General features: G+C 39.4%; 1 protein-coding gene across 1 annotated transcript in view; it reads left to right on the forward strand.

Moving 5' to 3' along the window:
- PTPRD (protein tyrosine phosphatase, receptor type D) overlaps positions 1–25,736 on the forward strand; it is a 1,990,398-nt gene that overhangs the window by 108,087 nt on the left and 1,856,575 nt on the right. Inside the window, exon 2 of the mRNA XM_019517599.1 lies at positions 1,249–1,356. The gene's annotated coding sequence lies outside the window, so the exon portion shown is untranslated. The remainder of the gene's footprint in view (positions 1–1,248; positions 1,357–25,736) is intronic.

Genomic DNA, 25,736 nt, shown 5'->3' on the forward strand with positions numbered 1-25,736 from the left:
ATGAAGACTCAGGTGCATTTCCCCTTTAAGGAACGTGAAAGTTGTTTACTAGGTGCTTATAGAAAAAGATACAGACTTGCTGGCCACCATACAACAAAGTAACAAAGAATGTCCGCCACCACGTCTCACTGCTGTTCCCCCTCTTCCAGCCCAGCCCCCCCCTACTTACTGGCACGGTGCCTGGGTCCAGCTCCCTGCAGCTGTGAGCAGGGATGGCCTGAATCTCTAAATCTCTCTGAAATGCTCTGAATCTTTTCTGAATTGATTCAGAGGCTTCCAATAAATTTAGACCTTTTTATTAGTTTCCCAATTCAATTCAGATTCGGAGAGTCGGCCACTGAATTGGGCTGAAACTCCTTCAAATCAAATTGGCACCCAAAGCTTCACACAGCCCTAGCAACTAACATATTTTGCAATCTTCTTATAAAACTGTTCTTTGAAGGCAGTAAATTTGTAGGAGATTCTCCTTTGGACAAAAATATTTAGATGAAATATAATGAAATTGCTACACATTGTTCCATTAGAATGCATTCAGAGTGTGTTATGACAAGCTGTGAGTCTGTGGTTATTTAATCAAAACATTTTTTTAAAAATAATAATAATAAAACCCTGGGTTATTTTACATTTCACCTTCAATTATAGCATTTATTTGGAAGCATGTATTGTACACAATGGCATCTGTGAGATTTTTATATTAACTAATAAAAAAAGCAATTAAAAATTAGAATCTTTATCTTCTAAAAATTATTTTTAAGACTACTGAAGATTTTGTACTGTTCACTAATCTGAAGCTAAGGTGAATAATGGGCACAGTGATCAGTAATATAAGATCTAATGCAAATATAAATTTAAACTTAGGGGTTGTTTTTGGAATAGAATGAGGTTTAATGTAGTATAGTCTAAAACTCCCTTATTTTCCAATTTCCTGCTCAGATTTGGTCTTCTTTAGAAAATTATATCTGAAATTGACATGCCCATATTTAAATGAAATCATTATAAACAGGTATTGTATTTAATATTGATACTAATTTAATTTAATAAAATGAAATGTAGATGGCCCTGTTCTCTTATGCAGGATGCTATATTAAATATTCAGGAGTAAATCACAGACTTGAATAGTTTATGCTTCAATCTTTTGTGTGAGTTTTCTGATGAACGCCTAATGTGACAGGAAAAGATAACAAAATGAATGTCTTATTCTGCTTGGAGGACCATGAAAAAAGTGACTGACACAATATTTTGCTCCAGGTGGGAATAAAGAGCAACCACTTTCCTGGCCCTTCACGATCTAGTTAAGCACTTGAATGACAGAATGTTGGCACCAGCACTGGAAGAACTAATCAGCCTCAACTCCAGGTAGGTGAAGCTTTTATGAGTTTGGAGATTCATGTAGAACTTTATTTGCAAAGTTTGCTGGCTTCTAAGAACAAAGCAAAATTCAAAATGTAGTTTGTAATGTTTCATAATGCAATGATGAAAAATGTCTTTTCTTAGCTTTTATGAATCCAAAAGTTCTGGTTTAAACTGCATGAGAATATATATATATATTTTCAAAATATAATTTCATTATTTTACAAATATTTTTTCAGAAAATTAGTAATATCATCTTCTGATTGATAAACACAAACATCTGAAACAAGGTCATATTATTTAAAAATAAAGTCTAAAACCATTTTAAAACAACCATTTATGGATGATGCATATTAGCTATTGGTGTGCCAGTATGTCATAAAATTACCTAAATGTATTTGTACAAAAAACAAACTTAGATGTACAGAATAGAAACAGATGTCATTTGTATCCCTATTACATGGAGCCTTTGGAAGACTGAGCATTCCATGAAAGCTCCCAAAATTAGATGCCTGAGAAATGGGCACATAGTAGCTAGTATTAGTAGGTAATATTAGTGCTTTGAAAGAAAAGAACTGGGAAGGAAGATAATTTAGGAAAGATTTTATACATAGAAACACAGCACAATGAAAGTATTGCTGTACAGAACAGACCTGGTTTTTGGAAAAAAAGAGAAAACGAAAGCTTCCAAGTTGAAGTTACAAATCAAGAATAAAGGAGAGGGGAAAATAACCCTAAAAATAAAACTTTCCTTTATATTTTTAAACATCTGGGGAATTCATCACAGCTGCCTTTCAGTGGAGTCCTAGTTTTTAAATGTTACCACAAACTCCTTAGAACTCTTAGCTTACCTTAAATAGATGTTATTCCTAACATCCTGCCAAAATAACTTCCCCCCTAATGCCCAAAGACAATTTGTTTTTCTAGTTGGATTTTATAGAGAAATAAATACGTTGGTGGCTAGCTCCTTTACTTTATCAGCCAATTCCTAAGTAAAATAGACTAAAAACTTTCTAAAGGCACCTGTTAATAAGAAGGTAGAGTAGAGTACTAGTGGATAAACTATCCAACACTTATTAAAAAGGGAGAGAAATGCAAAAAGTGTGCAGACAATATAGTGAAGCATGAGAGCCCATAAAGTAGAGAACTGTATAACTGCACTGAAGATACCAAAGTGAGATACACTGGAACATACTCAAAGCTATGAAGTCTTATTGTAATCCTTTACCAGTTGGAGACCCTTGAAAAGATTGTTTCTCAGAGTGTTATCAGTGTAATGGAGGGAGTTGAATTCAGTACCTTCTACTGTTGCTGTTGTTTTGAGTTGGGGGGGTTGTTTACCTTTATGCTTACTTACCTACAAGTTAGTTCTGTTTCATTTGATTATTTAGCAGGATAAAGCTGAATTTGTGTGTTACATTCTGGCTACATGCCTGGCCAAGGGAAACTAATTTTAACTAATAATTATGTAAATTTTCTATGTATATCAGAAAGAAAAAATATTTCTTCAAAGTATTTCAAATATGTGGAGGGAAATGTGCTTTTTCTACTCTTAAATTTCTTATCTAGCAGTGCACAGGGAAAAAAGGAACTTAATTCATTTTTTTCTTGACTCATATGGAGGGTAAGGTTGATATGGGAATTCTTCCTCTTCCCTGTCCTTCCTCCCCCTCCACTTTTTTATGTTATGCTACACGTTAAGTGTAATGATTTTCTCTGAATATTTGACAACATATGAAATGCAAAGTAGCCCTCCTGCTCTAGTGCCTTACAGACGCATCTATAAAATCCTTCTGCCTATGATTTTGATTTCATATATCCCAATTCTTTAATAGGCTACAAAAGATGAGGTATGGCATGATAACCCCTCTGGCTTGAAACCCTACAGAACAAGAAATATGTTACTATACCCGTTGGTAAATAGAGATGAAAACACCAGATCAATACAATGCTCCTGTGGGACTTAATCTCTACTGATGCTGAACAATGACATACAACTGAATGGGACAAGTCTTACTTGCATTTTGGTTATTGTCAAATGGGAATATTTTGGTTAAAATACAGTTAAGTGTTGAGCATGGGAAAAATAATATTTTATTATGCCTATCTAGTTACAAAAGTAGGAGAGAAATGTAAAATTTCCTGGAGTTGAGGGAGTCACCCTGACCAAAAGCTTAATTTGGCATTTTTAGGTATGGAAATCAAGACCAAGCTAGAGAGAGAAAAGAGACTCCCATCTTCTACTAGGAGCATTTCTATGGCAGCAAGAGTACTAATCTTTGAGACAGATAGTGTATGTCAGACAAAGCTGAGGAAGCTTTGAGGGAGGTCACTTTTTGTGTGATATACAAGCCCTTGGAACAGCCCTTAGGGGCTAGAGTTGGACGTGCCCAAATTTTGACTCTGACAGCAGTGGATAACAACCTTTAAGAGGAGCCCAATGCAAGATAAGAATGGATGCTACAACATTATGGGCGCCTGTAAATCTGCAACAAGGCTGCTCTGATGTGCTGTAATTACAGTGTGTGGAGCAGTCTCAATTAACCAAGTCTGGTGGAGCATTGTAATTACTGTACTCCAGCGGACTCCAGTATCACATGTATCTGTGTCTTCACACTGAAAAATGGTGGCAGGGGTGCTTTAACTAAAGTTTTTTTGATCAACTTTAGTTAAAGCACCCCCACCTCCATTTTTTAGCGTGTGGATTCTGATACATGTCACACTCTGGGCATGTCACTCCTCTGCCACACTCCCAGAGCACATCTATAAATGCCCTATATCATTATCCACTTGGAGAAGAGAATTTAGGTTAAAGCCTTACATAGACATTCAGTTTCTCCTGGGCGAGTCAGTGCTTTTTCTCTCAGAGCAAAAATGGCCACTGAAACTCTCCAGAGTTTCTTCTGGGAGAGCAGATGTTTGTACATGTGTGTCTTCTCTCAAAAAAGAGGATAGTTCTCTAGCATTCCCCCTCCCCTCCCTCCAACAGAAGGAGACAGTGTGTCACTCTGTTATCTGCTGTTCCAGTAGGGAACAGGACATGCCCCCTTCACAATCCCCACATTGTGCTGCAGGGAAACATAGGCCAACCATGGCCAAGCCAGATCAGCCAATTAGTGCTACCATATGTCATCAGGCAGACTAAGGAAGCCTGCAGAGCAGGTTGAGATGTGTGCACAGGGTCTCCCCCTGGCTGCATGCTGCCAGGACTACAAGCTTTCCACTCTTTAGTGCCTTAGCAGTTGAATGTTTGTACTTGTGGCTCCAGGTAGGTTTCTTTACCAGGAGAACAAACCTAGAAGAATTCTCACAGATCACTTGAATGTGTCTATGCAGCCTATTGAAAAGTCAGTGCAGGAATCTTAAATATATATATATTTTTTATTAGTTGTTGGCTTTACCAAGTTTATTGTGTCCTCCTTTCTCTTCCTCATCAGAAATTTTCTTCCTTTTTTTTTAGCTTTTAGACTCAGTACTTGAATGGAAAATTGTTTCCTATCAAGGATTCCCAAAAGGAGGCCTTTTTTGGAAGATGGATAGGTTATACTGCATTGTTATCTAAGCTAACTCAGAAATCTCTATATGGTACTTCATTGTATGGTATAAGCACACTGTTAGTTCATCCAAGTATCTAGGTAGGAGCTTGATCTAGTATCATTTACATTTTTCAGAGGGAGTCCCTAGATAACTGAAACAAGACATTTGTTTCTGAAATTGCTGAATAGAAGGCTTACAATGATAATTTTATAGCCATCAGTTAATAAGTTGAACATCAACATTTTACAAGTGAGAACTGCTTAAATTATTACAAAGAAATTCTGTTTGATACACATGAAGGTCTTAGTTGGAAGTGATACACAGATGAGATGGAGTAATTTTGTTGAATTAACTGCATTATGAATTAACTTCAGGTTCTTGTATCAGTGTATCATCATGTTTTAAGTATGTTTTATCTGTTTTGTTTTCATCATTATTTTAAAATTACAAGGTCTGCAAACTCATGTTAAGTATGAAAGATAGAACTGGTATTTAAAGCCCCATGAGTTCATATTTTAGGTCTACAGACTTGATTTTGTACAATCTGCCAAACTGAAGTGATAGCATCAAGGGGAGAAAGGAATCTTTGTACCAGAGATCATAGACAAGTAAGCATTTTTAAAATTGTTTAGATGGCTTAACTTTCTGTGACTTGTAATTAATTAGGAAATGGACCTTCATCCAAGGTACCTGTGGAGTATCAAAACAGTTCCATGCTTCAAAACTCACAGTAATATTGTCCAGTTTCCAGGGTTATGTTACAATTGTGGTGAATAGTTTCAATTTTTTATATAGAATTTGAAGGATGCATCCATGCCTAGAGGAGCTGCTCTCTGCTAGTCTCTTTCATTTTAGGATTTTAAAATAATTTATAAAAATTACATAGGTCTACAGCAGCCCAGTAAGATAAGCGAATAGTGGTATATCCATTTACAGATAGGTAAATTGAGGCACTGATACATTGCTGTACTCTACACATAGTGTTAATGGCAAATTTTGGAATTAGAACTCAAAAGTCTCAATGCAACTTTCCAGTCTAAGAGACCACCCATGCACTGAAGCATACACAACATTTATCCAAGAAATGCACTTCCTGAAGACCCTCTCAGGCAGTCCCAGTTCCAAAGAAGAAGTATGCAGTACTTCAGAGCTCCACTGCCACTAGATGTCAGGAAACAGAATGGCAAATTATTCAAAGATGCTTACACAATGGAAAATATTGACCCCATTTTACACTGGGTGATAGCCAGACCTTCCTGAAGAGAAGTCAGATTTCAATTTAGGAAGACCTGGGGGAAAATAATAATAAAAAAATTAACAAAAAGCTGAGACACTAGTTTGGAATCTGAAGGACCTTGAAACTAGACGTGACATAAATACTATACCTACTGCCATACTGAAGCAAGTGGCAGCCAGATGCTTTTCTATATTACTACTCACTGGGCACCTGTACATGTTCATTAATGTACAGTAGTTACTACACATTTAATTTAGTACTTGCTTAATGAGGTACTAACTAAATGTGCAGTAACTGTGCAATAGTGCCCATGCATGGTTATTTAGTGATTCTTACTGTAGAGTAGCCTAATAGTACTGTGCTGCGCAGTAACATATATTAGCCTGGTTTTTACCCGGCACACTACTACACAGTGTTATTAGGCTACTGTGCATTAAGGGTCTCATGTAGACATGCTCACTGAGTGGCTTGATCCTGATGATGATGTCAAAGAACAGTTCTACTCCAATCTTGACCATGTTCTGACTAATACTCTCAAGGAAGACAAGATCATTTCCTCAGTGACTTCAGTGCCAGTTGGACGTGACCTGGAACTCTGGAGTAGCACCATTGGGAAGGAAGGAGTAGGTAAACTAACTCTAGTTGCATCCTTCTCCTGCAAAAATGCACAGAGCATTGTCTTGTCATGATGAACACCATCATCAGACACAGTGACAAATACAAGACCCCCTGGAGACAGTCTCATTCTAAGCATTGGTACCTCTTGACTATGTTATTGTTAGAGCCTGTGGTTGAATGGATGTCTTTATCACATGAGTCTTATGAGGAACTGATGACTGTTGGACAGGCTACCATCTTGGTAGATCCATTATGAACATCTGGCTTGCTCTGAAACACCAATAACAGTCAAAAGCAATGCAAAGGTCTCTGAATACCAAATCTCTTCAAGATCTGAAGGTCTGTAAGGATCTCCAATGCTGACTCAATGGAAAGCTGTCTGCCCTGTCTACAAATGAAGGCAACATTGAGGAACTCTGGAAGGGGTTTAAAACTCCTGTCCATAGGGCCTGTGCTGAATCCATTGGCTATACCACACATCAACACCATAACTGGCTTGATGAGAGTGACACCTCTATCAGAAGAGAAGGACTCATTCTGCTTGGCAAGAAGACACCTCAACTGAGCAGAAAAAGGAGATGCACCAGATATTTAAAGATGAACCTCAAAGGAGGATCTGGGCAATCAAAAATCAGTGGTGGCAAGATAAAGCCATCCACCTCTATGCTGATAAACAGGATGTGCTTTTTCTAGTTACTGAAAGCCATTTATAGCCTAACTTCCCCGAGTCCTACTTTCCTGAGATTGCAGGATGGCTCAGCGCTCCTCAAAGACAATGAATCTATCCAAGATAAATGGAAAGAGTACTACTAGGCACTTCTGAGCTGTGAGTTCAGTGTGGTAGATGCCACCACTGAGTGGTGACCTACCATTGTCAAGTCAAGAGCCTGGAGAAATATCACCAGCTATCTCTGGAATATCCTTCACATCAAATAGGATGATTGGCACGCAAATGCCAGCATCCTTACTGAAGCTAATATGCCCAGCATTGAGTTGGTGATCTTCAAGCACCAACTTTGCTGGACTGGACATTGTGTGAAAGTGCCCAACTCTTTACTCCCAAAACAAATGCTCTTCTCCCAGGTTAGTAATACCCTGAGATCTTTAGGTGACCAGAGGATGTAGTACAAGGACACATTAAAGACATCCAAAAAATAGATGCTGACATCAAGAGCTGGGAGGAGCTGGCTGCCAATTGAACAGAATGGCACTGCAACCTCAACCAAGTGGCAGCACATTTTGAGGTAAAGCACCTTTAAGGTAAAGCAGAGAAGATAAATTGAGGAAGTAAAAGGAGAGGAATCTCAACCTACTCTTCCCTGTGAAAAGACCTGCAACTTCTGTGGGCAGGTCTGTGGCTCAAGGATTGGATTCTTAAATTACCTCCAGACCCATCAATGAGATGTGGTAGGGATCATCCTTGAATCAAAAGATTCCCAATGGCTAGACTCTCAGAGTACTCTTAACCTAAATGTTTGTTGTGTAAGTTTTGCAAGGGAGCAGGTTGGGTGGGCTGCTACAGAATCTGGCCCCTCATAAAAAAAATCTATAATAAGGACCCCACTGAAATTATGCCCAAAAGAAAAAAGTAAATTCTTTATAGTCTTGACATGTTCCTTAATAAAAAATCCTTCAGTGAACAAAATGCCAGGAATGAGGAACATGACAAATCCTGGATAACATTCACCACCCCAGCATGCTACTGCAATGATAGTTACACTGAATAAATTTATGTTTTGAAAAGGTCAATTCAACAAAACTGAAGTAGGGTTATTATTTATTATTTGCGCTACAACAATGCTAGCTGCCCTGAGAACAAGACTCTGCTGTGTTTGTCACTGTTTTAGCATGTAATAAGAGACGGTTTCTGCTCCATAGAGCTCACAATATAAATAGATAAGATAGACAAAAGAAAATGTGCTGTGACATAGGAAGCCTTCTGTAAACCAAAAACTAAACTGCATATCCTGAGTCCTAATCCAATGATTCATTTCTGAAGGATAAGATTATGGTCTGGGTAGCTTTAATGTCATATTTTGTAAGCTTCTGGCTCCCAATAGAGCCTTTACTGGTAAATATATATTTATACTACTTTACCATGGGTGAGAGTTCATGATTATTACATTCAACCTGTTTATTTTTAATCTTAATAAATCCTATAAAGATATGGATGAAAATTCTTGCCAGTTTGACTGGACACTCATGTTCAGGCAAAGCCTGACAAGACAAGATTTATTAAGGGACATCACTTAATCTGTTAGTGTCATGCAGTTACTTCATACCTTACTATGAGGATAGGGTGACAATTTGCTTAAATGCTGAAAAAAATTGGTCACTGATCACTTGTGTTCTGATTAGTTTCAGTGGTAAGCAGCGACACCGCCCAAAAGTGTGTACTTTATTTCTCCCTTGTATTAACTTTAAATGGGTATTGACGGACATTTGGGTGAAGTTGATCAGGGTTTTAAACATAACTATTTTTATGGTGATAATTATTGGGCAACCTGTTCCTTCTCTGTTAGCTGCTGCATGTCAAGAAAAAAATAATTTAGAATAATATATAAACAGGCAAATAGTGCCCTGGTAAGTAGGATGAACCCATGAGCCTCAATCCTTAAAATAAGATACGTATTTGAACCTTGACAGCAGTTTATGTAATGTTGTATATTCAGAGCCTTCTGAATAATAAAGCATGTATGGAATATAGCATTTATTTTTTAAAAGGATTTGAATTCAAAACATCTATAGAGATAGATGCTAAGTGGCTTTGCATATTTATAACTTGCAGATCCCTTTAGTGGTTTTTGGTATCTCTACTGTAAATGTGCCAGACATTCAAACAACAGGCTAAATAAGGCTGCCTGACATAAGAGCAAATGATAATGGAGTGTGAATATATTTGTCTCTTCTAAGGATACATTTAAACACATGAATCTATCTTAGGAATGTATTGCCCCTAATTACTAAGGTATCCAGGTACCTACTGATCTTTTCCAGGTTTTGTTTGTTTGTTTGTTTTCTTTTCCCCTTTAACGTTTATCCTGTTTTAGGTGAGGAACTGAGGTACACAGAGATTAAGGCAAGTGTTAAAAGTGTTATGTTTCTATTGGGAGAATACAGGTATTTAACAAATTTCTCCTGGGACAAATATGCTCCTTCCAGGTCTCAAACTGGAAAATTGCTCTGCAAGAGAATTTCTTTCTCAAGCGTGCATGGCTGTGTGCTCCTCTCCCAGTCTGGTCCACAAGGGGAGGAAAGCAGCAACTGCTGTTCCCTGACTCTTCCCCAAATCAGGAATTTAGTAGTTTGGGGGAGAGGTGGTAAACTCTGCTCTTTCCTCTAGCTTCCCCTTGCTTCCCTGGCCACTCATGGGGAGGAGTGTTGCAAAGCTCAGGGACCAGGAATCACAGCTGAGGAAGCTATCCCTGTCCTATCCCTGTCCAGACCCCAGGCTTTAAATGCTTCCTCTACTGCCTAGCTTGGCACTCTGGGCAGGGATTGCAAAGACTGGGGACAGAGAATTAGGCTTGAGGAGGCTGACTCCAAGCCTGTTTCCCAGCCTCAGTTGGCTTCCCCTTGCTGTCTCCCACTTCCCAGTTTGCGGTTGCAAGGTTATCACACAGGGGCACTGAGAGTCAAGTGGAGGAGCAGCCCTCCTCTCCTCCTTGCCCACTCTCCGGACTAGAGTCCTCATTCTGAGGGGTGGGGAAGGGGGGTTGTTGGGCTGCTTCTCCACTCCCTGCTTCCCTGCCTGCTCCTCAGATAGAGCACTGGGAGCCAAGCAGAGTGAGCAGCACTAAACTCCCTCCACCAGCTCCTCAGACTGGAGACTCAGGTGAAGGGATTGCCCCACTGCTCCCATTGTCCTGGAAATGGGAGGAGTGGAGCAGCTGCTCCTTCCCATGCTTTCTCCAGGTGAGGATTTTCAAGGTGTGAGGAAATTGCACAGAACAGGGGAGAGGGGACAGTCGTAGGCTCCTATCCCAGAAACATTGCTAGCAGTAAAAAATGTCCAGTAACAGAACATTACTGTACATAGCCATAGTAATTTGCCTAAGGTCATGCAGGCCATTTCTGGTAGGGCAGGGATGTGGACTGGTGTCTTCCAAGTCCCAGGCTGGTAGCCTCATCACTGAGCCATCCTTCCTTAAAAAGGATTAGATACTAATAATACAAAGTGTTAATAGTTTGACTTGTCTAATTTAAATTTCAGAGGTGCAGTGGTAGAACAGTGTGTGTTTTCAGTTGTTGATAACTTTGCCAGAATTCCTGTTATTTAGAACTGGCAAATTGAAATATTACAGTTGAAAATTTTTATCGGAGATCAGAAGTTGGTGGAGACCAGGGGCAGGAGTTATTGAAGTTCTAATATGTAAAAATAATGCATAAGAAGCTTGATGCATATAGCCATAGGTATTACCATATTTACTCAAATCCAAAACAAGGTATTTTTCCCTTATTCAGCATGAAGAAAAAAGACCCCTTTTCTTGGGTTTGAGTACAAGGCAAGGTGATGGGGGGGAGGTGGCTGCTGTAAGTCTGAGTTGGGGCCAGAGTCAGAACCATAGCAGCCACCTGCCCCCCTCTTCCCCCAGCCTGGCCCCCATGCAGACTCTGTCTTCCTTCCCTTCCCCACCACCTGCTTGCTGTCAGACAGGTATCTGCCTCCATTCCCTCCCGGAGCATGGAGCATGTGGAAGCTCTGGCCCCAGCCCAGCCACTCAGCAGGCAGTGGTGACAACTCCAGCCCTGGGATGCTGAAGCTGCTGCCTCTGCCACTGCTTCTGCATGACTAGGCTACCAGCAGATACCAGAGGGAGGCAGTTGGTGGTATAGGTGCTGTGGGAGGTGGGGAGCAAAGCAGGTGTCAGGGGGACAAATGGGGAGCAGGGGCAAGCAGGGCACCTGCACCCCTGCTGCTGCTTTGTGCTGTTGCAGTGGAATTTAAGAAGAATATTTGATAATCAGATTCTATACATGGAAAATTATAACAAATTTATAATTTTGGGAAGGGTGTCTTAAAAATACTGTATTTATCCAAATCCAAGATGACTTTGAATTTAAGCTGTTAACAGTGTTGGTGTTTATGTGCAAATGTTTGTGTGCGTGTGTTTATGGTAATGTATATATGTTTATGTAAATAGGTTGTGGCTACAATTATGGTCATGGATATATTTTAGATGAGTCTGATAGTACTATTGCTGTCAGCTACTCCATAACCTCAGAAGATAGATATCTCAGCTCTAGTTTCCAACCCCGCTGATGAAAAGTGATGCTACATAATGGAATTATTGTGGGGGGGGGTTCCATTTGTGTTTTTTTAAACAAAAACTAAAGAAAAATCTAAGAAATTGCATGCAAAAAGTCCTGTGGTAAAAGAAGATGATCAGGAGTCATGCACACAAAGGTAGGAAATGTCAGGTTTAAGTTTGCAGTTGCCGCTTTAATTTGGCCTTTGTGAATATTCATTATGATACTGTCTTCAAAATATTTTTTTCCTTTGGACCCATGCCTTGCTTAGAGTGTAAGATGAACCTACACTGACAATGACACACTATTATCATGAAGGCTTCTGCCTCATTTTTTGCAGAAGTTAGGTGTAGAAGACTGCAAAGAAAAAAAAAGAAAAAGAAAAAGGAAAGGAAAAATGGTCATATGGTTCAGGCAGTTAAATAATCTCCAGGAGAACTTAATTATATTCCAGTCCCTACCCCAGAGTTCCTTTGGGAAGTTGACCATGTCATTTAAACCAAACTTTACAGGGACAGTTGGTAATTTGTGTGGTGTTCATTTTCTGGAAGTTTCATTTGAGACCCTGGTATAGAATTGCTGAGTGCTTCCCAGCTGCGGTGGAAATTATAGAAACTCAACCTCAATCTCCATGCCACAACTCAACATCTGTAAAATGGTATATTTCTCTTGCTAAAGAACTTAATTTATTAGCTTTGACAATGTAAAGCCAAAATGCAACAAGAAGTAAATGTCAACAGGTTTGTGCGAAGCAGCTAGCATTCATTTTGGATTCAGATTCAGCTGATTTGGGGAACAGTGATTTGATTCGGTGATTCAAATCACTGTCCTGAATTGATTTGGCCAAATCAGCTGAATCTCCAGATCACACAGGACCATCCTGCACCCACCACTGCCCCAGCCCTGCCCGGCCCCAGCTCCCAGCTCTTTGAAGAAAAAAAAAAGCCTGCAGTCACTGGCTGCTGTTAAGCAGGGGGGGCAATCCCTGCTGCCCCCACCACTGCCCTAGGCCATATGGGGGACTCTGTAATGAGTCCGCTGACCCCTGCCCACTCTCCCAGCCCCTCCATGGCTGCTCCGCCTGCCCCAGCTCCTGGCCGTGGTGGGGCTAGGAGAGCGGGCAGGGGTCAGGGGGTGCTTGGGAAGGCTGGGGGAGCAGGCAGGGAATGCGGCCTGGCAGGGGCCCCCATGGTCCCCTGCCCCCTCCACCAGCCTCCCCTCCCCCATCCCCTGCTTACCAGCATGGAGTCCAGGTCCAGGTCCCTGCTGTAGCCAGCAGGGTCTGCCCAAATCACTGAAGCTCTCTGAATCTTTTCCGAATAGATTTGGAGAGCTTTGAATGGATTCAGACCTTTTAATTGGTATCCTGATTCCATTTGTATTCGATTTGGTTTTGGAGATTCGGCCACAGCCCTACAACATACATATGCTTTTTTTATCTAAATTTCTTGTACATATTTTAAATTCAACTCCTGGCACACATGTTTAATCAGAAATCTAATTCATTCCTTTGTCTTTTTATTTCTTTAAGCCAACATCACATTATATTTTCTATAAAAGTGGATTGAAATAAAAAATGTGCTTATTTTTGTATCAAAACCACTCAAATGTCTTGAAATAAAAAATAGCACTCCTTTTCCCATAGCTCATAATTTTATTTTACCTGAAAACTAAAATAGTATCAAAGCATTGAATATGAAGTTCATATGTAATTTGTGTAATTTACTCTAGGCTGATTTAGTTGGTAGATACCATGTTGCTTTTTTCTTTCCTTCTACTGTTACTTTTATTATGAAGTACAAACAATTCTGCTACCCACATTATGCCTGGTATATGCGTGGTATAATGCTTAGAAAGTTTTCCTTTTTTTTTTTTTTTTGGTAGGTATGTTTTGTTTTCATAGGAAAGATGTTGTTAGTCCTTGATTAAATAACTTAATGTTTTGGATAAGAGATCCTGTGAAGCATTTTAAAGCCAAAAGACCCTAATTAGATATTATCTGAGACCAATTCCCAAAGCCTTCCAGTCTATTATACATAATTGTTTTGTTTATTTTTAAGAACTCTTAAATATAATCTTACTATAGTCTAATGAGTCATTAGCATTCAACTAATGTCAATAAGGTTGGCAGTCAGCCTGTATGCACATAAATGTTTCCTTGCTTACAGAGGTACAAATTGTGTGTTTAAACATTCACTGCTTCAAAGGATATCAGCAGTAAACATAACACCTGATCCCCTCTGGCCCTAGCACATTTACTAGAGTTGTGAAAACTTCAGTAATAATGCAAAGAGGTAACAAAGGGGCAAATGCAAACTTGTCTCCATTTTTATTTTGGTTGGATTTGTGCCTTGAAAGTTTCTCTTTGAATTTTGTTTTCAAGTATCACAGACATTTAGGCTATGAACAGACATTCAAAAAGCCAGGGAAGGAATTGATCCAAGTTATATGTTTTTTCCTAAGCAACCTAGTTTAGGTTGGGAGTAAACAATATACACATTTACCCTTGTGGGGCAAGGGACGGGATGGGGGGAGGGGTCATTCAGGCAGGCTGCACTGGTCAAGGCCCACATGGGGGGAACCTCTGCATGCCTCCCAGCATGCCCTGTGGGCTCCCTGAGCTGCTGGAGACTGCCAAGTGCAGCCAAACACTCAGACCACAGCTGATTGGTTGCACTTGGCAGGTGTGAGCTACCATGCCTTAACTCCCCCACACTTCACTGTGGACTCTCCCCCATGCCCCACCCAGAACAGCCCTAGAAACAGTGCCCTCCCTTGGTAATTGCATGTGCCCCAGCCTATCCACACTCCACCATGACACCCCACTACCCATGCCTAAGTTTGCAGACCCATGAGCTGCAGCATGTGCTGCTTATCACCCTTCACAACTCCTGTTGGAGGCTGCATGACATCATGCATAGTCATCTGGACAGGATCCAGGAGCTGGTCACCATAGGATGCTGCTTCCTACCCCATAGCCAGCAACCAGCCATCCTGTGTGGGGCCAGCTACTGCACCCTCATCCTGCCAACCCTCCTGGACTGAGCCACTGACTTCCAAGTGGCCCAAAAGGACAAGGCCACTCAGGACACTATGGGTACCACAGTGCTCTGGCACCACCTCTAGATGATTTAGCACCTACACTACCAGCAGCAAGGGGTTGGTGGGTCCACAGGGCAAGTTGTCCATCTGCATGTGGAAGACAGGTAGAAAAAGCTCAACCCTGGAGATGGCGCTGGAACTGGGGTTGGGGTGAACATCTTGGCTTTCCTAGCCTCATAGCCACACTCTGAATGCATACAGATGTTCATTAGATTGGGCTGATCGGTTCTTGATCTAATTTATACATCCTCACGTAAACAAAGTTAGAATGGACTGGCCATTTTTTACCTGATCTAACCTCCCAGAACATCTGCACAGATTGGCACTTAGATAAACTTAATCCTAGTTAGTTGAATCTAAATGTAACATCTACACATATCCTTAAATGAACTTCCAGCCAGAATCTCTTAATTTCAGGTTTTCTCCTGAAACATTAAGTCAACTCAAGTTTGATTCACTGAAATCTCAACCCAGATTCACTGAAAGGTTTGCAAAGCTTAATAAATTTTCCAGAGACTTTGGTCTGGCATTTCCATTTATAGCAAAAACTGGTCAAACATGGTACAGCCCTGATGCATTCAGATATAGGTATACATGTATACAGTGATTCAAGGAAGCATTTCCATTCAGGATATCACTTCAAGCTTTTCTGGAGTCCAAAAACATAAGTGCACTTGCACAGACATGCACACAACAAAACAGCATTTTGAAGGCTATATACATTGGGTGCTTTATTGTATAGGAGAACTTGAAGGAATTTCTCTTAAGGGAGTAGGCCCACAAGAAATTACTTTAGAACAAGGTAAGCCATTCATACTAAGTTGAGCTTTTCGAAAAAGGCACACACTGTTTTATTTCTAAACTAGCTGGCTGCATTAAAAAGTAAGTATAGAAGGAAAAAAGTGGCATATTGTCATCTGTAATGATTTCCTATATACATGCTTCCCATATGTCAGTGCATATTCTGCTTTCAGACTTTTCTGAAGTGTTGTGGGGTAGTATAGTGAAGTCATGTACTGTTTCGTTTCTGCATTATTCCACCAGTATAGCTGTTTTACACACACACCCTCTCTAAGTATGTAGGTGTGAGAGAGTATATATATTCTGAACTGCTCATGTACTACCTTTCTAGGCTACTGGGGGATTTTTCCTCTCCTTTTGAAACAGCCCTTTGGATGGCAAATAATCCTTGTTTTAGTGTAGTCATTCTCCCAGATGGCAAAAGGAGGGCAAGGGAATTTCACAAGTGTGCATTTCATTTAGCTGCTGGTGGAAAGTGGCAGATTCAAATAAAGTATTAAAAAAAGATTCTTTTCCTGCGCTACAGGGCAACTAGACCCTGGTGGACAAATTCTTGAAGAAATATGAGATTTCCAGAGAATTTAAATGTGACAGATGGGATACCATCTGTTGAGAAATTTTGTTATAGATTAGTAGTATTGAAAGTATGGCATTATTAAATATAAGGATATTTTAAAGGTACAGCAGCAGAAACAAAATTTCTTGTCTCAAAACTAAGCCAGGGAAAAGAGATATGTAGAGAAGAAAAAAAGTTAAGGCAGAAAAAAGTATGATATAATTATAGAAAAGTATAGCTGGATGGCCTCAGGAGGTCTCCTACTCTAACCTACTCCTAAAAGCAGGATCATGAGTATTTAAGATGTCCTACAGAGGTGTTTGTCTAGCCTAATGTTAAAACTGCATGGACAACCTATATCTACAACTACCGGCACAATACCTGGAAATGTCTGGAACAACCTAACTTGTCACAAGTAGAGAGGAACAAGAGCGCTGTCAGAGTTCTGCCACTGCAAGCAGAGGAATTAGTTTGTTAAAATACACTTGAGAGATTTGGTTTGAAAATTTCTTCCATAATCCTGTGGGTCAAGCCCACGAGGCACCTTGACTACCTACTTGGGTTACCACGGAAGTCCATAGCCATGTGTAGACAAAACAAGAGGTGTGTGTGCACAAGACTTTAAAGTGGGCTAAATGTTTTTGCACTGCTTTAACAGTATTTGTGTTTGCATGCCTTGGCAGCATATTGAGCATTAATTGCAGCCACTGTAGGAAATTTGGTGATGTAATGCACTTTAAATGACTTGGGGCACAGTAAACTAAAACTCATTCAAAGAGTTTTAGTTTTCTGCCCCTACAGCTGCAGATTGAAGCACCGGGCCCCATGCAGCTACATGGCCCTGCAGGAAGCCTGGCAACAGCCTGGGAAAGCAGGCTCTGCCTAAGAAAAACAGTGAGCCTGAACCTATCCCCCTTCCACCCCAGAGAGCCCACATGCCTGCCTGAGCTGCATGGGGGCCTGGTGTTTTCCTCTGCAGCTGCAGCACCCCCTGGGACTGCCTGAGCCGCATGCCTGTGGCTTCCACAGAGGGAAGCATCAACCTCCACCCCACTGCCCAGCCCAAGGACTGCTCCACCCACTGGCAGTTTGCCCTCCCCTCCCCACCAGAGAGGCAGGTAAGTCAGTGGGGTCTGTGCACAACACTGGGGTTTAATCAGCGCTAAATTGAAGTGGTGTTTTTTAAAACCGACCACTTCAATTTAGGAACCCCGATTCATCTACACATGCCCCTTGTGGTTATATCTTCACTGCTGTTGATACTAGTAATAGCTAGATAAAAGCTATTACAGATATGCTGAAGTGTGATATAATCAAGTGGCCTTAGTGTGCCCTAGTTCAATTCAGTGAATAAATTCACACCTTTCCGTTACTGGTATGTCATTTCATTATAATTTGTGAGGTTTGGCGGGAAGGGAGGTGGGGCAGCTGGTTGACTATCATTGACAGCACAAGTTATTTTCTGATGTGAGTAATAGAGGCCTGATTCTGTGAGCAGCTGATTACATTGCTGAGTGCCTTCTAAAGACAGCATGTTTTAGGAACAAGCCCTGCCATTGCTAAAGACCTCAACCAAATAAGCAGAGTGCACTCCTAAAGAGGAACAGGAAGTGAGTATTTGACCACAAGGTCCTGGAAGTTTGTTCAGTTTTAAGGGAGGGTCAACCAACTCTTTCAGATGTGTAACTTAAGTCACGATCTAATCTATGACTGGCAACCAATGCATTCTAAGCAGTGCAAAAAATAATAGGAGGAAATTACCTTTATGGCCAGGAAATTGCCAAGTTTCAAGTTAAAGTAAATGCCTTTGAGACCTGGGTAGCTGCACACTCACCTAATCTGCTGCTTTCATAAAATGATGGGAAAATTTTCCCAGGCTTCTGAATAACTCAATGCAAGTTTCCACCATTGTTATTCATGCTGACATTTCCTTCCTCTGAGAGTATTTCTACCTAAGTTGTTAAGACTCTGCAGAGTAAGGTACTCCTTGACACTAATAATCCAGCCCAAGAATTTGGCTTTTCATATTTAGAGAACTCTGCATATTGCATTACCACTCGCTCCCTTTGCCCATGCCCACAAATACTAGGGCAAAAAGCTCACCCATTAAGCAACAAGGAGAAATCATTTGTTTTGAAGCTAAAAGCTTGTTTGATATTTGATCTTATGGTTGCTAGCTTTTTTTCCCCTCAATTACCTTGCTGCTTCTCTCATATATTACCAAAATAATTCATAATTAGGTAGGTTTTCCGACATGAAAACCCCTCTTGCTCACTTTATTTCTGTTTAAAAAATGAAACTCTGCTTCCAAAGGCACTGAAGTTACTTTGAGTAATATTATTTCAACATCTCATTGCAAAGATCTAATATGTTTTGTTTTATTTACTTATTTGTCTGGCGTTCTGATTAATTAAGACATGTGAAAAATATACTCAGAGAAGCAATAAGTCATAAACTACTGACTAATTCATTGATTACTGCTACTTTGAAATATTGCTACAATTTGTGCTGACACTTATGAGTAACATGATTTAGGGACAACACGTCCCCAATTAATATTATAATGTATAACTTTATTTAAAAAATCATATTACTATGTAAAACCTATTTAACAGGCAATAGAATCCCTATCTCCAGTGCCCAGATATTTATGTTATAGAAATTCACAGTTGTTTAAATATTTATAAAATGAGGGTTGAGAGCAGCACTTTTGAAAAGCAGTTAATAATGAACAGACATCAAGGGAGCCATCATTATAACAGCAAAGTGCTTTGCAACTCCAATAACTTCACTAGTGCAGAAGCAGGCCATCAAATTTAATTAAAAGCAGTCAAAAATAAACTGAAAAATTGAACTGTAAAAGCCTATCCTTTGCCAGAAGCTGAAGGCAAAGGGAAAGAGAGAAGGGAGAGCCTTGAAAGTAGTAATGAATTGGTAAGCCTTACTGCCTGCAACTTGTAATTCACTCTGTCAGATTTTAGTATCAGTTAAACTAGATTAATAGAGCAATCACTGATTCTCTATCTTAAATCCTTCAGTGCAGTCCCTCTATTATGGACTCCCATGATAAATGGAAGCCCGAGTGGGTCAAAATTTCAATTAATTTTCTTATTCACTTACTTTTTTTAAATAATACTGGCAAGTACATTTGCTGGACACAAGAAAACTCTCCAAGACAATTTAAAGACAGAAATAAACAGTTTTATTGACTGACTTTTGGCCCTTGCAGGGAAATTTAAAACCTTTGTATTCAACAAAGGTAGAAATCCCCTGGAATGTTAGCTATTGACATCTCCATCTGCCACTAGAGGTTCCCATGGTGAAATGAATGATAAGGAGGCTCATTTGTAATGTGATGGGGCTAACAAATTTATTGCTGCTTTATATGCTCAGATTAATGTGGATCTGTGCAAACTGTACTACAAGGACAAAAACAATTTACCCGAGATCATTTTACGTTTTTATCATAATGTTCTTTAATGAAGCTAAAGCTTCCCTGCTGTGACCTTATTATGTTTTCCAACATCAGTGGGAAATAGATTACGTCGAATTGTAACATAGCTCATGAAACAGCAGGAATTTTGAAGCAGAAGATCTATTACTTTTTTAGCAGTGAATATAGAACAGGAAAGGCGAAAGTAAAGACTGTATAGACTAAGAAGTAAACCAGCTGTTTTAAAAAACAATGGCAAAATTATACAGGACACTAAAACCTAAAGTAAACATTTTCATTTTTAAAGTTGATCAACTTTATTGCTCTATACAGAGCATATCTAATAGGATGTGCTAGAGGCACCACAATCTCTTTAGAGGAAAAGATAGTTTTAATAGCACTAGGTTTTTACAATGGCTGATATATTATAGATTACAATTATGTAAATAACAGGTATGAAGATGAAGGATGAACTGAAACGTACAAATATTTAAAAGATTCACGCTTTAGTAATGAAATTGTCTTTATGAATCAAAACAGTCTCAGTTAAAAAAAAGTATATGCTTTATTTTCCACTATTCCCCCTCCTGTCTGTAATCAACTGAAGAATAAATGGGAAGAAATATCAAGAAAAGAAAATCAAACATCTTCTTTACCCCATGTTTTTATCACTCAGCACCATGAGTAGAGAGAGTTATCTTGAATTCAATAAAAGTCAAATATAAAGCAAAACTTTAATAAATATTCAATTATAATTTTCCAGATATCAGCAAAGATACGTGAAAGAGAACCTGGGTGCAGGGGACGGACATGGGTGTAAGCCAGAAAGCATGGGTGTAAGCCCCAAAGCCCATTGAATGTAATGAATGGATAGGGGTTGTGGTTGTTACTTCAGCTTTTCCTGGAGATGAACTTTGGGATTGTTTCCTAAGACTGGTTATGTCAGTTCAGTGGCAATTGTGGAGCAGCTCTTTCCTTGCTGCAACTAGTAGAATGATGGACAATGTGTTTATTCTTTATAACAGTGGGAGAGTAAGGAGGATTCAGCCTTATAGAAGGCAAGGCAGGAAAGCACCTTAGGGAGTTAACTGGTTCAGAGAGGGATGATCTTTCATAGGCAACAATTTGCTTCACTAGATGCTGAGTTGTAGCCTAGAAAAGCTCATGTCTCTTTGAACCAGTTAATCTCCAAGGTGCTACCCAGCCTTACCTTCTGCCTGAATTCAAACTAACATGGCTTTATAATCTACAGAAGAGTGTGGGAGAATGGTAGATCTATGCTTTTATGAGTACTGTCTAGTTCTTGCCTTCATTACCAATTCATTCACTACTTTGGGAGAACAAAGCTGAAAAAACCCCAGATATGCCTCAGATCCACACTGAATTTGATCCATTGACTTCAAAGGGGGTTAATATCACTTAATACTTTGCTGAACAGGGCTCTAAATGTGTATTTGGGATCATTAAAAAATGCCATTTGCCTTTGAATTCCCTAACTGCTGAACTGAACTTTTAAAAGGTGATCAGATAGTTCAGAGACTTAAGTAACATGACAGAAACCTGCATGTTGTTAATTTAAGTCTGACCTTGGGGCAAAAGGGAAATTGAAATCAATGGGAATTGAACCAATGAGTGTTTCAGGTTTGAGCTCATATTAAATTCTGATCAAAGTTATTGTCCACATGATTTTTAATATCAGGTATATTTATTAATTCACAGTTACATGAAATTTTGGTAAAGTCCATTCAATCCTGATAAACATGGGAAAATATCATGAAAAACCATCTTCACAATCAAAGCTAATTGTCATATACGGCAGCCTCAGTAGAAAGTTCAGAGAGTGAAAAAGTATGGAAATGGAACTATCATGAACTTCAACCCCTCAGGGCCCCCACAGACAAACAAATCAGTGCTCTGCTAAATATCAAACCCCTGGCAGATGTATGCCTCAGTTCACATGTTAAGAATGCCATAAATTGTAACATGACACACTTGCAAGCATTTTAGGTCATGATCAAATTGCAAACTGGTAACAAAGATGTCCCACATGTAATGTGGAACTGCTTTGTGGCTGGGTTGTATTACATTTACTTTTAATATGTGGCATGAACATGCTGGAATGGAAGCCTGAGATAAAGGGAATACTCTTCAAATTTGGGGCTCCCCTCTGGCCTGGAATGTTCGCAAAGCTTCCTGCTCATCCTTAAGTGGTCTCATGTGCATGAAGCCAGCCCTTTATCTCAGGCTCCCTGCACACAGGGCTGTTTCAGTTGTGCGTACAGCCTGCACACTGGGGCATTTAAAGTCATATGCTTTAAATGTGGCTGGCATGTAGGCTGCACCTTGCATGTTTCAAGGGGCAGGGGATTGCCCCCTGCTTCTAGCTGATCAGCAAGATTGGACAGATGACAGCCCCCAGATCTCAGTGGCAGAAGCCTCCTTGGCCCTTGAAAGCCGCATGTTGCTGCCCAGGACTAGGTACCTGGTTTTCCAATGCCAGGCTGCCCAGCAAGACTTTCAAACTCCAGGTGCAAGGAGAACCAGAAATCAGGCATTAGGTACCTGATCCAGGGCTTCCCCCCCACACACACCTCCATGCTGACAGATGCACAATGGAATCTGAAGAATTTTATGCCAGATCCCCAAAATCACCATCCTATCATACAGGTCTGGCATGGTGGAATGACCGATTATTGGAATCAGGGATAAAATTTCTCAGATTGCATTGCACAATTAAATTAATGTCTCCTTGGGTCCTAAGAAATTGAGAACTCTAGCCCAAATCAGCAGTTTTCAATAGCATTACATTCATTTTTATGTTTAAAAAATAAACCCTGCATGAATAGAAAAGCACAATATGCTTTCTCAAAGCTTAAATCACACACTTGCAGAAATGTAAAATGGTGTTTTTTGACTGAATACATGAATTTATGTTGTCAATGGGTGTCTTGCTTTTATGCTAAAGAAAAGAATAGAGGGGAAATTGTGTGGGTCAAAATCTGTATAGCCATAGGTAAAATTGAATTAAAAAGTGGAGGGCTCTGTTTCATAATAATACTCTCATAGGAAGACTTTATAAATAGAAAGGTCTCCCTCACCCCCATTTCTTATGCCTACAACTAAAATGAAGAGTGTTTGGTTTGGTTTGGTTTGATTTGGTTTTTATTTTATTTTCCCCAAGTCCCTGGAGTATAAATATATTCCTACAATGGCAATAGATACAACTTATGGAAAACATTATACCCAAGCTTTATCATCAGTGGACTGCTGTGTCTACATGATAGAACTCAGCATTACCTACCATGCATTAGTCCAGAGATGTCCAACTTCTGGATGGTGGGTGGGTGTTCTAAGCATTCAAGTATAGATTGTAGGGTCTTTGGAGCAAACACTTTCCTTTTAAATCATGTATGTGCACAGTGCCCAGTACAAAAGCCTAGCACCTGATTTAGGCCTCTAGTTGCTACTGCAAATGACAGATAATAACTAGAAAAATAGTAAGATTTGTAAGAGACAAGAAGTCAAGACAACAAGAAGAAAGTTTTGAACTTAGAACTGGCATTAGAGGGGAGGGGGGAAGAGACAGAGACAGGGATGTAGTGCATTCAACAGGGCTGAATCAACCTTGGCTTGCTAATGAACAAATATTTCCAAAAGAAAGAGCTCCAAAGTATATTGTTGCTCTTGTTTGTACAGCACTAGTTGTAATGGTGCCAGCATCGTCTTTTACTGCCATGGCCGATTCACTTTCATTTGTTTTGTAATATTTAGTTAAATGGCATTTCTATTACTTTGGCCTCAATTATTGATAGGTATAACTCACTAGAAGTCCTTAAAATTACAGTAGCACAGATGTGCGGAACATATTTTATCTGTTAGAAATATTTGGCCACATTTTCATTTTGAAAAATAGAAATTTAGTTTTCATAAATCCAACATCTGGTGTATTGGCTCTTAGCTAATTAGCAACTTGGTTCAAAATTTGGAAAATATACAAATTTAGAAGCTGCTTCTGAATATTTGGAATTTTTCCAAAGAGAAAACAAATTATATTTAATCTTACATCAAACAAAATTGGTTTGGAACAGAGAGACATAAAGTCCATAGAAGTAAATCCCACAAGCATAAATTCATTGTTTATGATAAGTATTATAGATTTTACACATTACTAATTCAAGCATCTTTCAAAATTTTAAAGCCATTAGCTAGTACACTGAATAAAATGACACCTATAGACCTTGGTGAAAAATTTCATTTTCTTCATTCTTTTGTATTCTGATATTTTAACTTAGGGCAAATGTACAGCCACAAATACTCAGCATGTTTTAAAGGAGTCTGACCACCTGTTCTGTCCTCCTGCCTGTTCTGACTGCTTAAAGACGATTCTTTAACTCCCCAGAGATTTGGCATTTTCTCTTCTTCCTCAGTATCTAGGGAGAGACATTTGGTTTGGGTGCTACCATCATAACCACCCTCCACATTGATTCAGGGAATCAGTTGAGAATAAATAACACAGGGAAACCAACATTCACTTCCTCACAGCATTTTAGTAATACAGTCAGCCAGGGAACTTTTGTGATCTCAGGAGTAGTTCTTTTGTTTTCTCCTTAACCCTATGGCACTTGAAACCTATGCATTAGTAGAATGCCATGTAAATACAATGTGTTGACACTACTGCTGTCATCTTACTCTCTTTTGGAGCCAGTAAAATTAGCGGTGTCTATCTAAACTCGACTGCATATAAAATTTGAGAAACATGCTCTTTCCTACCTGTAGCTACCAACTGTTATGTTTAATTTCCACATACAATTGCTGTTTATTTCATCCTTGCACCACCTTTTTTATTTGTTTGTGCAGGTAGCAAGTGAATTGTACTACATTTAGGGCTTCTATACCTACCCTGGTTAAAAACTGTATGCTTTATGCTCATTTCCCCCATACTTGTCAAAGCCCTACATATCTAAACAGATGGTTACTAAAACCATATGTTTTTGAAAGATTATAGAGAACTCACAACTTGATTTCTCAAACTCCAAGAAGTGAGTCATTAAATATAAACTCCAGAGCCTCACCTGGTGTAAACTGGGAAAACACCACAAACTCAGCTGATTTATACCAACTAGGGATCTGTTGTCCCCAGATGCACAGTTTTTTTAGAAAACCTATGCATCTTAATTTTTACTTCCCTCCAAAGCCTGGTGTGTAAATCATCATAATAAAGATAAGTCTGATGCTAAAACTGTATATGTCTTCATTCAGAAAAACATATGGACTATAGGTAAACATCCGTTTATCCTGCTCCATGTAATTATGCCATAACTTTTAAAAATCTACAGAACTGCACCTGCTTAAAGGGGTTTTTTTTCTTTCTTGCAAAGCTATCAGTCAGATTGTGGTTTTGATTTGTCTTAGCCTTCTATTGCTCCTCCTTTACCTATGAAAAGCAACATATTCATTGTATCCAAAAGAGGTCCCTCAATGCGACAAAGATTGTAGTCAGACCTGAGACAAATACAAATCTTATCTGACACTATCACATTCCTTACCCCTCAGAAAAGATTGCTATTCTCCTTTATCCTCTAGGTACTCAGGTTCTTAGCACAAGGAAGGTTTCTCTAGTGCCTTCAGGGCTTCTTCTCCCTTGGTTTCTGCAGACCATATACATTCTCTCTTCACTGTGGATTTCAGACAAAAATCTTTCTAGAGGCGACCAGAGGATTTTGTTGTTGTTGTCATCATTTACCTTTTGCGAATCATATAACAATTTTCCCATTCAAATTTTGAATTGTGATATTTTGAAAATTACCCCATTAAAAAAGTCTGATTTTTTTTTTTAATGAAATGGTAAGTAC

The sequence above is a fragment of the Gavialis gangeticus genome, unplaced genomic scaffold (genome assembly GCF_001723915.1).
Source record: "Gavialis gangeticus isolate Ggan-Ray unplaced genomic scaffold, GavGan_comp1, whole genome shotgun sequence".
NCBI lineage: Eukaryota > Metazoa > Chordata > Crocodylia > Gavialidae > Gavialis > Gavialis gangeticus.